We start from the raw sequence: 11,617 nt of genomic DNA, 5'->3' as shown, positions 1-11,617 counted from the left end.
GGAAAAGAAAGTTGCAGAGTTTTGGAATAAAGAGCAGGAGAGTGGGATTGATTGGGCACCTGGTAATTACCCAGGAAACAACAGGCCATCCAGCTTTGTGTGCTTGTGAAAGAGATAACAAGACACTTGAATAGGTGCTGTATGGTGAGCGAGCCAGCATGGATTTATGAGATGAAGGTCTGGCTTGACAGAATTACTGGAGCTTTTCCAGGCAATTACAGACTTTGTTGACAACAGAAATTCTGTGGGGGATGTGACGTATTTCGATTTCACAGCTTTTCATCCTGTGTCAGGTTGGGATTAGTCCTTGATGCTGTGAAGTCTGGAATAGAGGGACAAACCTCAGGAAGCTGACAATAGGCCAAAGCAGAGAAAGCAAAGAGCGATTGTGAAAGAAGATGTGAGTGAGGAGGAATCACCTTCAAAGTATCACCAGGGTCAGTACGGGAACATTTCAGTTTTTAGTATGGGATATATCGAACTGGGGAGAGTGGGGTTCAAGCAATACTCAAGAGTCAAATCCAATCCAAAGTAATCTGGATGGTTCAAAACAATAACAAGTTATATTTATAAAATGCCTTTCGTGTCTAACACGAGGGGCCAGAGACTCGGAATGAGGAGTTGACCTTTTGAGATTGAGATGGGGAGATATTTCTTCACTCAAAACATAAGAAAGTGATAACTAGGAGTAGGAGTAGGCCGTCTGGCCCCTCAAGCCTGCTCCGCCATTCAATAAGATCATGGCTGATCTTTTTGTGGACTCAGCTCCACTTACCCGCCCACTCACCATAACCTTTAATTCCTTTACTGTTGAAAAATTTATCTATCCTTGCCTTAAATACATTCAATGAGGTAGCCTCAACTGGGCAGGGAATTCCACAGATTCACAACCCTTGGTGTGAAGAAGTTCCTTCTCAACTCAGTCCTAAATCTGCTCCCCCTTTGTTGAGGCCATGTCCCCTAGTTCTAGTTTCACCCGCCAGTGGAAACAATTTCCCTCCTTCTATCCTATCTTCTCCCTTCATAATCTTATATGTTTCTGTAAGATCTTTCCTTATTCTTCTGAATTTCAATGAGCATAGCCCCAGTCTACTCAGTCGCTCCTCATAAGCCAATCCTGTCAACTCTGGAATCAACCTAGAGAATCTCCTCTGCACCCTCTCCAGTGCCAGTATATCCTTTCTCAAGTAAGGAGACCAAAACTGTACACAGTACTCCAGGTGTGGCCTCACCAGCTCCTTATACAGCAGCAACATAACCTCGCTGTTTTTAAACTCCATCCCTGTAGCAATGAAGGATAAAATTCCATTTGCCTTCTTAATTACCTGCTGCACCTGCAAACCAACTCTTTGTGATTCTTGCACACCCAAATCCCTCTGCGCAGCAGCATGCTGCAATTTTTTAACTATTTAAATAATAGTCCATTTTGTTGTTATTTCTACCAAAATGGATGACCTCACATTTACCAACATTGTATTCCATCTGCCAGACCCTTGCCCACTCACTTAGACTATCTATATCCCTTTGCAGACTTTCAGGGTCCTCTGCTCACCTTGCTCTGCCATTCAACTTAGTGTCAACTACAACCTTTGACAATCGTTATTCTTTGGGATTCTCTACCCAGAGTGTTGTGAGTGATCAGTTCTTGAGTGAATTCAAAACAGAGATGGTTAGATTTTTGGAGATGAAAGAGATCCAGAGACACGGGGATTGGATAGTGAAGTGATTTGGACCTAAAGCACATCCATGATTCTATTGAATGGCAGAGCATGTGTGAGAGACCTTACGTCTGCATCTCACTCTTACTTCTGACCAGAGGGATCTGGGTGTCCTAGTGGATGAATCACAAAAGGCGAGTATCACACCAAGTAATAAGGAAAGCTAATACAAGATATCTTTATTGTGAGGGGAACTGATGACAGAGGTGGGAAGTTATGCTTCAGTTATACATGGGATTGGTGGGACCACATCTGTACGTCTGTGTACAATACTGGTCTCCTTATGTAAGGAAAAATGTAAATGCATTAGAAACAGTTCAAAGAAGGCTTACTAGACTAATACCAGGAATGGGTGGTTTGTCTTATGAGGAAAGGTTGGAGAAGTTAGGTTTATATCTGTTGGAGTTTAGAAGAATAAGAGATAATGTGGTCAAAACCTTTAAGATCCTGAGGGGTCTTGACAGGGTGGATGTGCAGATGTTTCCTCTTGTGGGAAACTCTAGAACTAGGGGTCAGTGTCTAAAAAGAAGTGGTTGCCCATTTAAAAAGGAGATGAGTTAAAATGTTTTCTTTCAGAGGGTTGGTGAGTCTCTGGAAAGGTGGTGGAAGCAGAATCTCTGAATATCTTTAAAGCGGAGCTAGGTAGAGGCAGGAATTTTACCACCCCGCCTGCCATGGGCACTGGAGCAGGTGAGGGGCAGGTAATGAGAAGATCCATTGACTCGGGCAGGATCTTACAGTTTCAATCCCACCCAGATTCTTGATTAATGAGGAGGGTGAAAGATTATTGGAGCTAATAATGTGGGGTTGAGTTTACAATCAGATCAACCTTAGTCTTATTGAATGGCAAAGCAGGTCCAAGGGGTTGAATGGTCTACTCCTGCTCCAAATTTGTATGTTCTTGTGTTATGTCCTTCTAACAACTTCAGCCGAGCCTACACTGCGTTTTTAATCTTTTTTACTCCGTCCTTAAAGTTAGAAAGCCAACCTCAGTGGACTGGGCAAACCCAAACCTGCTTACTTCATAGAATCATGGAATCCTTATAGTACAGAAGGAGGCCATTCAGCCCATTGAATCTCCACCGACCACAATCCCACCCAGGCCTTTCCCCATGACCCTATGTATTTACCCTAGCTAGTCCCTCTGACACTAAGGGGCAATTTGGTGAGGTCCATCCACTTTACCTGCTCATAGAGACAGCATGGTGAGACAGTGGTTAGCCCTACTGCTTCACAGCACCGGCGACCTGCGTTCGATTCCTGGCTTGGGTCACTGTCTGTGTGGAGTTTGCACGTTCCCCCCGTGTCTGCGTGGGTTTCCTCCGGGCGCTTAGGTTTCCTCCCACAGTCTGAAAGATGTGCTGGTTAGGGTGCATTGACCTGAACAGGCACCAGACTGTGGCATCTACAGGATTTTCACAGTAACCTAATTGCAGTGTTAATGTAAGCCTTACTTGTGACTAATAAATAAACTTTACTTTATCTTTGGAGTGTGGGAGAAAACCAGAGCACCCGGAGTGACCCAAGCCAAGAATCAAACCTTGGCGCTGTGCTAACCATCATGCCACTCCCTACTTCAAATAGCAAATTCAGAATCCAACTGAATCTAACTCATTGTCCCCACAAGAGAGACAAACAAGATCTGAGCCGACAAGATAAAGTATTGCACCCCATCCTGAGCTTGATCTGACACTTGACCTTTGCCAAAACAGAGGTTATTGACCTGCATTAATTCTTTTCAGCAACTCAGTTCACCAATTCTTTCACAAATAAAATTAACACTTAGAAGGAGCTTCCCAGGGCAACAACATCTCTGCTCAGCTAAAACTCCTTCCAGGCATATTGAATAACAGTAATTTTGCAGGTGGTTAGGGATATGTTCAATGATATGCCGTCAACATTAAATATAATGATATCTATTCATGGTGATTTATTCTGCACAATGATTAGTACACAGTATCTGATTATTATCAAAAGAAATTATGATCCACAGTGATTATTATATGTGGTAATTAATAATAGATATAGTCAGTGATTCTTACACAGTTGAGAGAGTTTATCTGTCTTCTGTTTATTAATATAATGAGATCCAGCTTCACCAGACTCTCATTAATACATTGAGGGAAGTTAATTGTTTATTTAATTTAGTCCCATGAAACTGTAAGGTATGACCTGTCGTGAATGTTCCGGGAGAGGTTGATCCTCTCACAGTGTTGGATCCTCGTTCCGCTGAGTTCTGTACTGGCTAAAGGGCAGTTTGCAAGGCAGGGGAACTGTGTTGCATTAATGTTGAGGATTGATTTGGGTCCAATACTGAAACTCACTTCAGTGTGACAGGAGCATCATTCTGTGAAACTGACTTTAAACAAATGCACCATACTTTTGCTTGACAAATGTAATGGTGGATGTGTATTGTATTATTGCTGACTTTATTAGTGTCTAGTATGGAGTATCTGGATGTTATTGGTTTGTCAGCTAACACGTAGTGCTGGATTTTACAGGAGGGGCTGTGCTCCCAAAGACCCCTCCCCCAATGGTTACAAAAGTTGGTTTCAAACTAACCAATTTTAAAAGCAGGCTACCCCCACAACAATAATAACATGTGGAGGGTGATCTAAACATGAAGAGGTATTGGGACTTCTATCCTTCAGGGACAGGAAGTCCCACCCTGGAGAGCTGCAGACCCAGCTGTGGATGGTGCCAGATCTGTAAGGAGGCAGTGGGAAGAATAGCAATGGACCCCAGACTAATGTATGTCCTGGGCTTTTGGGCAGTAAGGGATTAGGCACCCCCGGGAGAAGTGGGTTGTAGGGGGGGATATGTTTTCTAGGCTAGGCGGAGAAGCACAAAGATGGAATATCACTCTGGGGGAGTGGGGGATTATCCTCTCACCTTTCCTTCCTGCCTTTTAATTAGGGCCTGCCCACCCCTGTCCACCTGCCCAACCCTGTCCCGGGCAGTGTAATTCTGAGGTCAAAATTGTTAAGTCTTAATTAGCTTTTTTAAAAATGGCGAGAGGAGCTGCCGTTTTGGTGCCTGTCCACCTACTGTTTTATGGGATGAGGGTGGGAAGGTGGTGGACTGGCTGCAGGTCATAGTTCACAGGCCCTCTTACCCCCCACTGAAAAACATGCTCAGTGAGGGGGACACATAAAATCTAGGCAATAGGAAGGACCAAAATAATGGAAAGATGAAGGGAATAAGTGCTATGTTTGACATTGCTGCAATAAAGTTAGTGCACCCTATTCTGTCTAGTGTGAGTTAACTGCTGAAAGGGCAACTGAAGATAATGGGCCTGATTTTACCATCAAGTTGCACCCGTTTTCGGGTGCGAAAACTTGGTAAAGTTGGGCATGAGGCGAGTAGAGCGATCCGCGCCTGTCCCCGGGCTGATTCCCCCTTTACCCAGGCCTGAAAATGGCCGCAATCAGGACTGCCCCTGAAATGGGTGCGACGGCCACTTAAATGCATTTGCGTGCATTTAAATTGACTTAATGGGCTGCACGCCCAACCCTACTGGCACTTTTTCCCCTTTACCGCTGCGTTCGCCCGTCCAGAATGGGCGCGAAACAGACATGCTCCACAAAAGTCCGATTTGGACGCCCCAGTGAGTGAGGAGGGAAGTGCTGAGTGTCCAACGGCTGTCTGTTTCAGATTGGTGGGGGTGGGGGTTTGGGGGGATCCACTGCCACTCTGCTTGAGATCAGTGAGGGGGAAGGGGGGGCTCGCAATCGGTCTGTGTGGTGGGAGGATAATAGGGGGGTGGGGTCAGTAATGTTATGGGGTTGGGGCAGTGTCTGTGGGGAGCATTATCCGGCAGGGGAGCCGCATTCCATCATTTTTTTCTGCGCACACGCAGTTGGAGGCTCCGATTGGAGCTGCAGGATTTCGGGCGCGTTAAGCCCCGCCCGCAGGCTTCTGCAGCGCGATTTGGAATCGCTGCTGTTTTTTCAGGCAGAGTGCGTACGGGGGCACCTGAAAACGGGTCTAAAAGTCGGATCTGAAACACTTCCAGTTTCAAGTCCACCCAACACTTAGAATCAAAATGGTAAAATAGCGCCCAGTGATTTCAATCCACAAGTGAATTTAACATCCTAACACACCGCGCACCAACTGGAGCTATTTCACAGGCTGGACACCTTGATGCAGTGAGTGAAGCAGCTCTTTTTCTACTTGCTGTCCCTGTTAATAATATGGAGGGGTCTGGAACGGTTTGCTCAGCGAGTTAGTGAAGGGAGGAACTTCCAAGGACTCTTCACCCAGCAGGGTCATCAGGGAGCTTGTGGAAGGTAGTAGTGGGCAACAGTGCCACCTCGTGGTCGGGGAAGATAGGCAGCCGTTAAATGTGGAGGATTAGTTATTTTGTTCACCTGTCTCGTCTGGGTGAGTTTGCACCTGTGCTTTTGGAGCAAGCTGCTTTTGTTTTCACGGAACCATCCTTCCAACACATCCCAAGTGAGATCTGGGATAGAAATTTCCCATTTGTTGACTTTCCCCTTCCAGCCTGTTTATACCCTTCTGGTATAAACAAGTGAAATCTATTCCCGTGGATGTATTCTCCCTCCTGAAGGATCAACACCGTTTAAAAAAAAAATCTCTGCAGCTCTTGATGGGGCTGAAGCACTGCTGCTTCACAGGGACCTGAGTTCGATTCCTGGCTTGGGTCACTGTCTGTGTGGAGTTTGCAAATTCTACCCGTGTCTGCGTGGGTTTACTCGAGGAACTCTGTTTTCCTCCCACATTCTGAAAATTGTGCTGGTTAGATGCATTGACCTGAACAGGCGCTGGACTGTGGGACTAGGGGAATTTCACAGTAACTTCACTGCAGTGTTAATGTAAAGCTTACTTATAACTAATACATTTTAAAAAAAACTTGTATTCCCAAATTCTCTGTTTTCCAATTTTCACAGCACCAATAAGTTGGAAGCCAGATTTCCCTGTTCTTGGGGGAGCTGGATCGTTGTTGGATGGGCTGGGCACATCAACAAGTGCATGGAAAATCGTGTGGGGAGGAATGAGAGTTACCAACTCATTAGGACTATCCTGACATTGAGGGTTAATCTCCAGAGGAACTCCTACAAGCAACCCAGAGGAAAGCCATGGGGTATTGACTAAATTGTTTTTTAAAAAATATTTCCACCAATGTCTTTGTTTATGAGTAAGAAAAATATTTCGGATTACAAGCAAAGACTGTTTGACAGTTGAGAATCTTCCAAGCAGGGAATAAGTCTCCATTGAATCCCTATAGCGCAGATGGAGGCCATTCGGCCCACTCTGAAAGAGTATATTACCCAGGCCCTCTTCCTGACCCTATCTCCACCTATTTAGCATGGTTAATCCACTAATCCCAAGATGTGTATCTTGGGACACTAAGGGGCCGGCTACCATGGCCAACTCACCTCACCTGCACATCTTTGGAGTGTGGGAGGAAGTCGGAGCACCCGGAGGAAACCCACGCGGACACAGGTAGAATGCGCAAGCTCCACACAGTTACTCAAGGCCGGAATTGAATGTGGGCCCCTGGAGCGGCGAGGCAGCAGTGGCAACCACTGTGCCACCATACAGCCCTTCCTCACTTTCTAGTTGGTGCAAGAAGATAGTTGAGGGAGGGGAGAGGTTGCAGGGATGAATGTCTTGGGTGATCAGTGGGCATGGGTTCGTTGGAAGCTAAGTGGGGTAAATCTGATAGAACACAACCAGAGTTGGCAGGTGCCTGTGTTCTCTGAGCCCCTGATTTTCCATTTGTTTAAATAACTGGATTGGGAACTGAGCAGACTTCTTGAGGGATGTGCTCTTTCAGTCGGAATTTCCTATATTTGCTCCGTTTGGACAATCTAATAGCTCCAATTATCCAATTCTCCTTTTGAAAATTATTGAATCACACCCACCATCTTTTCATGTACAGGATGGTATCGTGGCACAATGGTTAGCCCTGCTGCCTGACAGTGCTAGGAACCCGGTTTCAATTCCCGGCTTGGGTCACTGTCTGCGTGGAGTTTGCATGTTCTCCCTGTGACTGCGTGGGGTTTCTCTGGGTGCTCCGGTTTCCTCCCACATTCCAAAGATGTGTGGGTTGGATGGTTTGGCCATGCTAAATTGCTCCTAGTGACAGGGGGAATTAGCAAGGTAAATGTACGGGGTTACGGGGATAGGAATCTCGGTGGGATTGTGGTTGGTGCAGACTTGATGGACCACTGTCGGGGTTCTATGAAGTAGCTTCCATATCATAGCAACTGTATGACAGAAAGATAATTTTCCTTATCTTCCCACTGCTTCTTTTGCCAATAACCTTAATTAAGTATCTTCCCAACAGCTAAAACAGTTTCTTCTCATTTATTCCATGAAGGCGCCAATCACCTCGAGCGTCACTGGCTGGAGCACGTGGAGGCCAATGTAAACAGTGGAAAGAGAGTGCAGAATCCAGAGCGTCCCACCCACCCTCCCTCCCTCATCAAACCCCACCCACCAAACCTGCCGCAGAGTCTGTGGCTCCAGGATTGGACTATATTCAGCTACCTCCCCGGAGTGGAAGTAAGACACCCTCAACCCTGAGGGACAGCCAGGGAAGAAGATTTGCCTCATAGGTTGCAACAACTGGCCTGCAGGTTGGGGATTTTGTTTTAAAAAAACGTTGATTAATTTCTTTGCAAGATGTGGGCAATGCATTTAAGAGGAGAAGAGGTAAGCAAAAGTTGAAGTTTGAAGTTAAAGCTTATTTTGTTAGTCATAAGTAAGGCTTACATTAACTGTGCAATGAAGTTACTGTGAAATTCCCCTTCTTCACTGAAGTATAGACACCTAAGGGAGATATTAATATGGATAAATGGAGTAAGGTGGGAGGAAGCTCATGAACACTGGCTTTGCTCTACTGGGCAGCCTGTTCCTGTGCTGTGCAATTCCATCTACTGTTTAACATGGCTGGATTTCGTGCCATTTTTAATTGGCTTCTCAAACAATGGTCAGGATTTTCTAGTCGTGCCAATGGCAGGAATTCTTGCAATCGGGACGGAAATTTTGATGGACTGTCAAAAAGTCCATTGACCTTGGGCAGATATTTACCGTCCCACTGTGCGTGGGATCAGAACATGCCGGTCCCTATATTAGATAGAGACTTTTTGACAATGAAGGACTGACAATATAGCGACAAGCTGGGATCCTGTGTGGTTGATGGTGTCTCCATGAGATTGCTACTCTTGTCCTCAGTGCTAAAGGATTCACTAAAATTTACTTCACTGATTTCTGTCTTCAATGTTCAATTTACAAATAACACAAATGGAATGAAAATTGGTCACGTTCTAGAATAAGTGGGTTCTATAACAGGTGGGTTCAAAACAAGTGGGTTCTGGAATAAGTGGGTTCAAGAACGAGAAAGCTGACCAGTGAATAGGTTCTAGAAGCACTTCACAATATTATTGCCTGTGTGTTGAAACAGAAAATTTATTCCATTCAATGCATTCCACCCAAAGGTTAAGTGTGTTCAATAAAACATTGGTTTCTAGGATACTAAAGCCATTTTAAAATGCACAAAGATAATCTTCAACTTTAAATTGCTTTTATATAGCAACTTACACGTTTCACAAATACTTATACAGGAGAACTACTAGTGGGTTATCTGAAAAAGAAGAATATTGAAAGGTGTGCGCAGTCAGTGAGCAGGACTTTGTCATTAGACTATGTGGCTCAGGCTGACAGACTCAGTGATCTGTTTCTATGTTGGCTGGTTCCATTCTCCCTGTTGGTATGGAGAATGCTTTGCGCTAATCTGGACCATGGAGAACAATGTTTCTCGCTTGATTGATAGCAAAATGGGTTCTTGAATCAACAGAGAAAAATCTCTTCCCTAAACTGCTGATTATGATAGTGGCCACAGTAAGAAGCAGAATACTATACAGAACAGTATATCATTCAAATTCTAAAATCAATTACCTTAGTTACAGCCAATTAGAGCAGCAATTGATTTCAAAAGGATCTAACATCATATATAAAAGGTATAAATGATCAATGTTGAATATATTGTGGGCAACGTGTGAGGGTTACATTGTACTTATCTCAGGTCGCAGATGGTAACAAACTTTGGTTTCCTGATATAAAATTTGCTCATGAATGAGGAAGCAGCAACAGAACTCCCTCCCTAACTACACAGTGGGTGTACACGCACCACATGGACTGCAGCGGTTCAAGAAGACAGTTCATCACCCCATTCTCAAGGGCAATAATTCTCAGCAGGTCTGACAGCATCAGAGAGAGAATAGAGCCAATGTTTCGAGTCCGGATGACCCTTCATCTGGAGCATTGTGCACAGTTTTGGTCCCCTTATTTGAGAAAAGATGTAGTGACATTGGAGGAAGCTCAGAGGTGGATAACTGGATTGATTCCAGAGATGAGGGGTTTGTCGAATGAAGAGAGATTGAATAATTTAGGCCTATACTCTCTATAATTCAGATGAATTAGGGGAGATCAACTTGGGGTATTCAAGATGATAAAAGGTATGGATAAAGTAGACCTGGAGCAGATGTTTCCTCCTGTTGGGCATCCTAGGACAAGAGATCATAATCTTAAGAAAAGGGATAGCAAATTTAAAACAGAGTTGAGGATTGTGAATCTGTGGAATTTGCTACCCCAAAGTTCAGTGGATGCTGGGACAGTGAGTAAATTTAAGGAGGAGTTAGACAGATTTTTAATTGGTAATGGGTTGAAGGGTTACAGGGAGAAGGCAGAAAAATGGGGATGAGGAGCATATCAGCCATGATCGAATGGTGGAGTGGACTCGATGGGCCGAATGGCCTAATTCTGCTCCTGTATCTTATGAACTTAAGAAATGTTGAAATTTTCCAGCATTTTCTGTTTTTGTTTCACATTCCAGTATCTGCATTGTTTTGCTTTTATCCAAGGGCAATAAATGCTGGCCTAGACAGCGACACCCACCTCCCATGAATGAAAAATAAAATAGCCAATTTTGCAAACCTTAGGCTCACGGTATTCAAACTAAATCCATCTATGAGTAGGAAATATTAATGCAAACATTCCTGGGGCTTTTAGACAAGACCACCAAGTTGTGTGGACTATCTATGGATTACTACCTGGACACTAGTTTTAAAACAATATCTAGGTACAAGCGTAATGAATTCATAGCATACAGTAATTGCAATAGAATTCCCATTATTTAGTAAGCATTTGAATTTTGATTGAAGTAACATGTAGACAGAAGTAGGTCCAGCAGGGAAAGCCCTAATATTTCTAATATCTTATTAAACTTTTCTCAATAGCCAGAGTTTAAGATGGTGCATCGTCACCAACTACCCGAGGGTAATTAAGATGGGTAATGAACACATTCAACAGATATATAAAAATAAACGTCTCTTAATATTAAATCTACTTCCATGTAATAATAATATGAACCTGTACTGTGAGCACATTCGGGTCAAGATTAGAAGCTGTGAACAGATAGGGAATGCAGCAATAATCTGCAAGGACAGACACACTTCTAGGCACTGAGCCAAATGATCGGGAGATGAAATGAAAACTGACTGATCACTGCAGACTCAGGGAGAAGGTATTAGAAAAGATGAAAGTAAGGTGCGAACCACGAGAAAAGCATTACACATTAATTAAAGATAACCAGAAGCAGACTGGGGCAGTGTAAAACAGGGTCAGGGTCACTGTGAAACAGGCCGGGAGGAGAATATGAAACAGCTCAGTGTCACTGTGAAGCAGACCGGGAGCAGTGTAGAACAGGGTCACGATCATTATGAAACAGACCGAGAGAGTGTAGAATAGGGTCAATGTCACTGAAGCAGATCAGGAGGAGTGTAAAACAGGGTCAGGGTCACGGTGGAGCAGACCAGGAGAGTGTGGAATAGGGTCAGGATCACTGTGAAGCAGATCAGGAGGATAGTGAA

The sequence above is a fragment of the Carcharhinus amblyrhynchos genome, chromosome 1 (genome assembly GCF_965287045.1).
Source record: "Carcharhinus amblyrhynchos chromosome 1, sCarAmb.v2.hapA, whole genome shotgun sequence".
In the NCBI taxonomy this organism is placed as follows: Eukaryota; Metazoa; Chordata; class Chondrichthyes; order Carcharhiniformes; family Carcharhinidae; genus Carcharhinus; species Carcharhinus amblyrhynchos.
Note: the sequence above shows the minus strand (reverse complement) of the source record.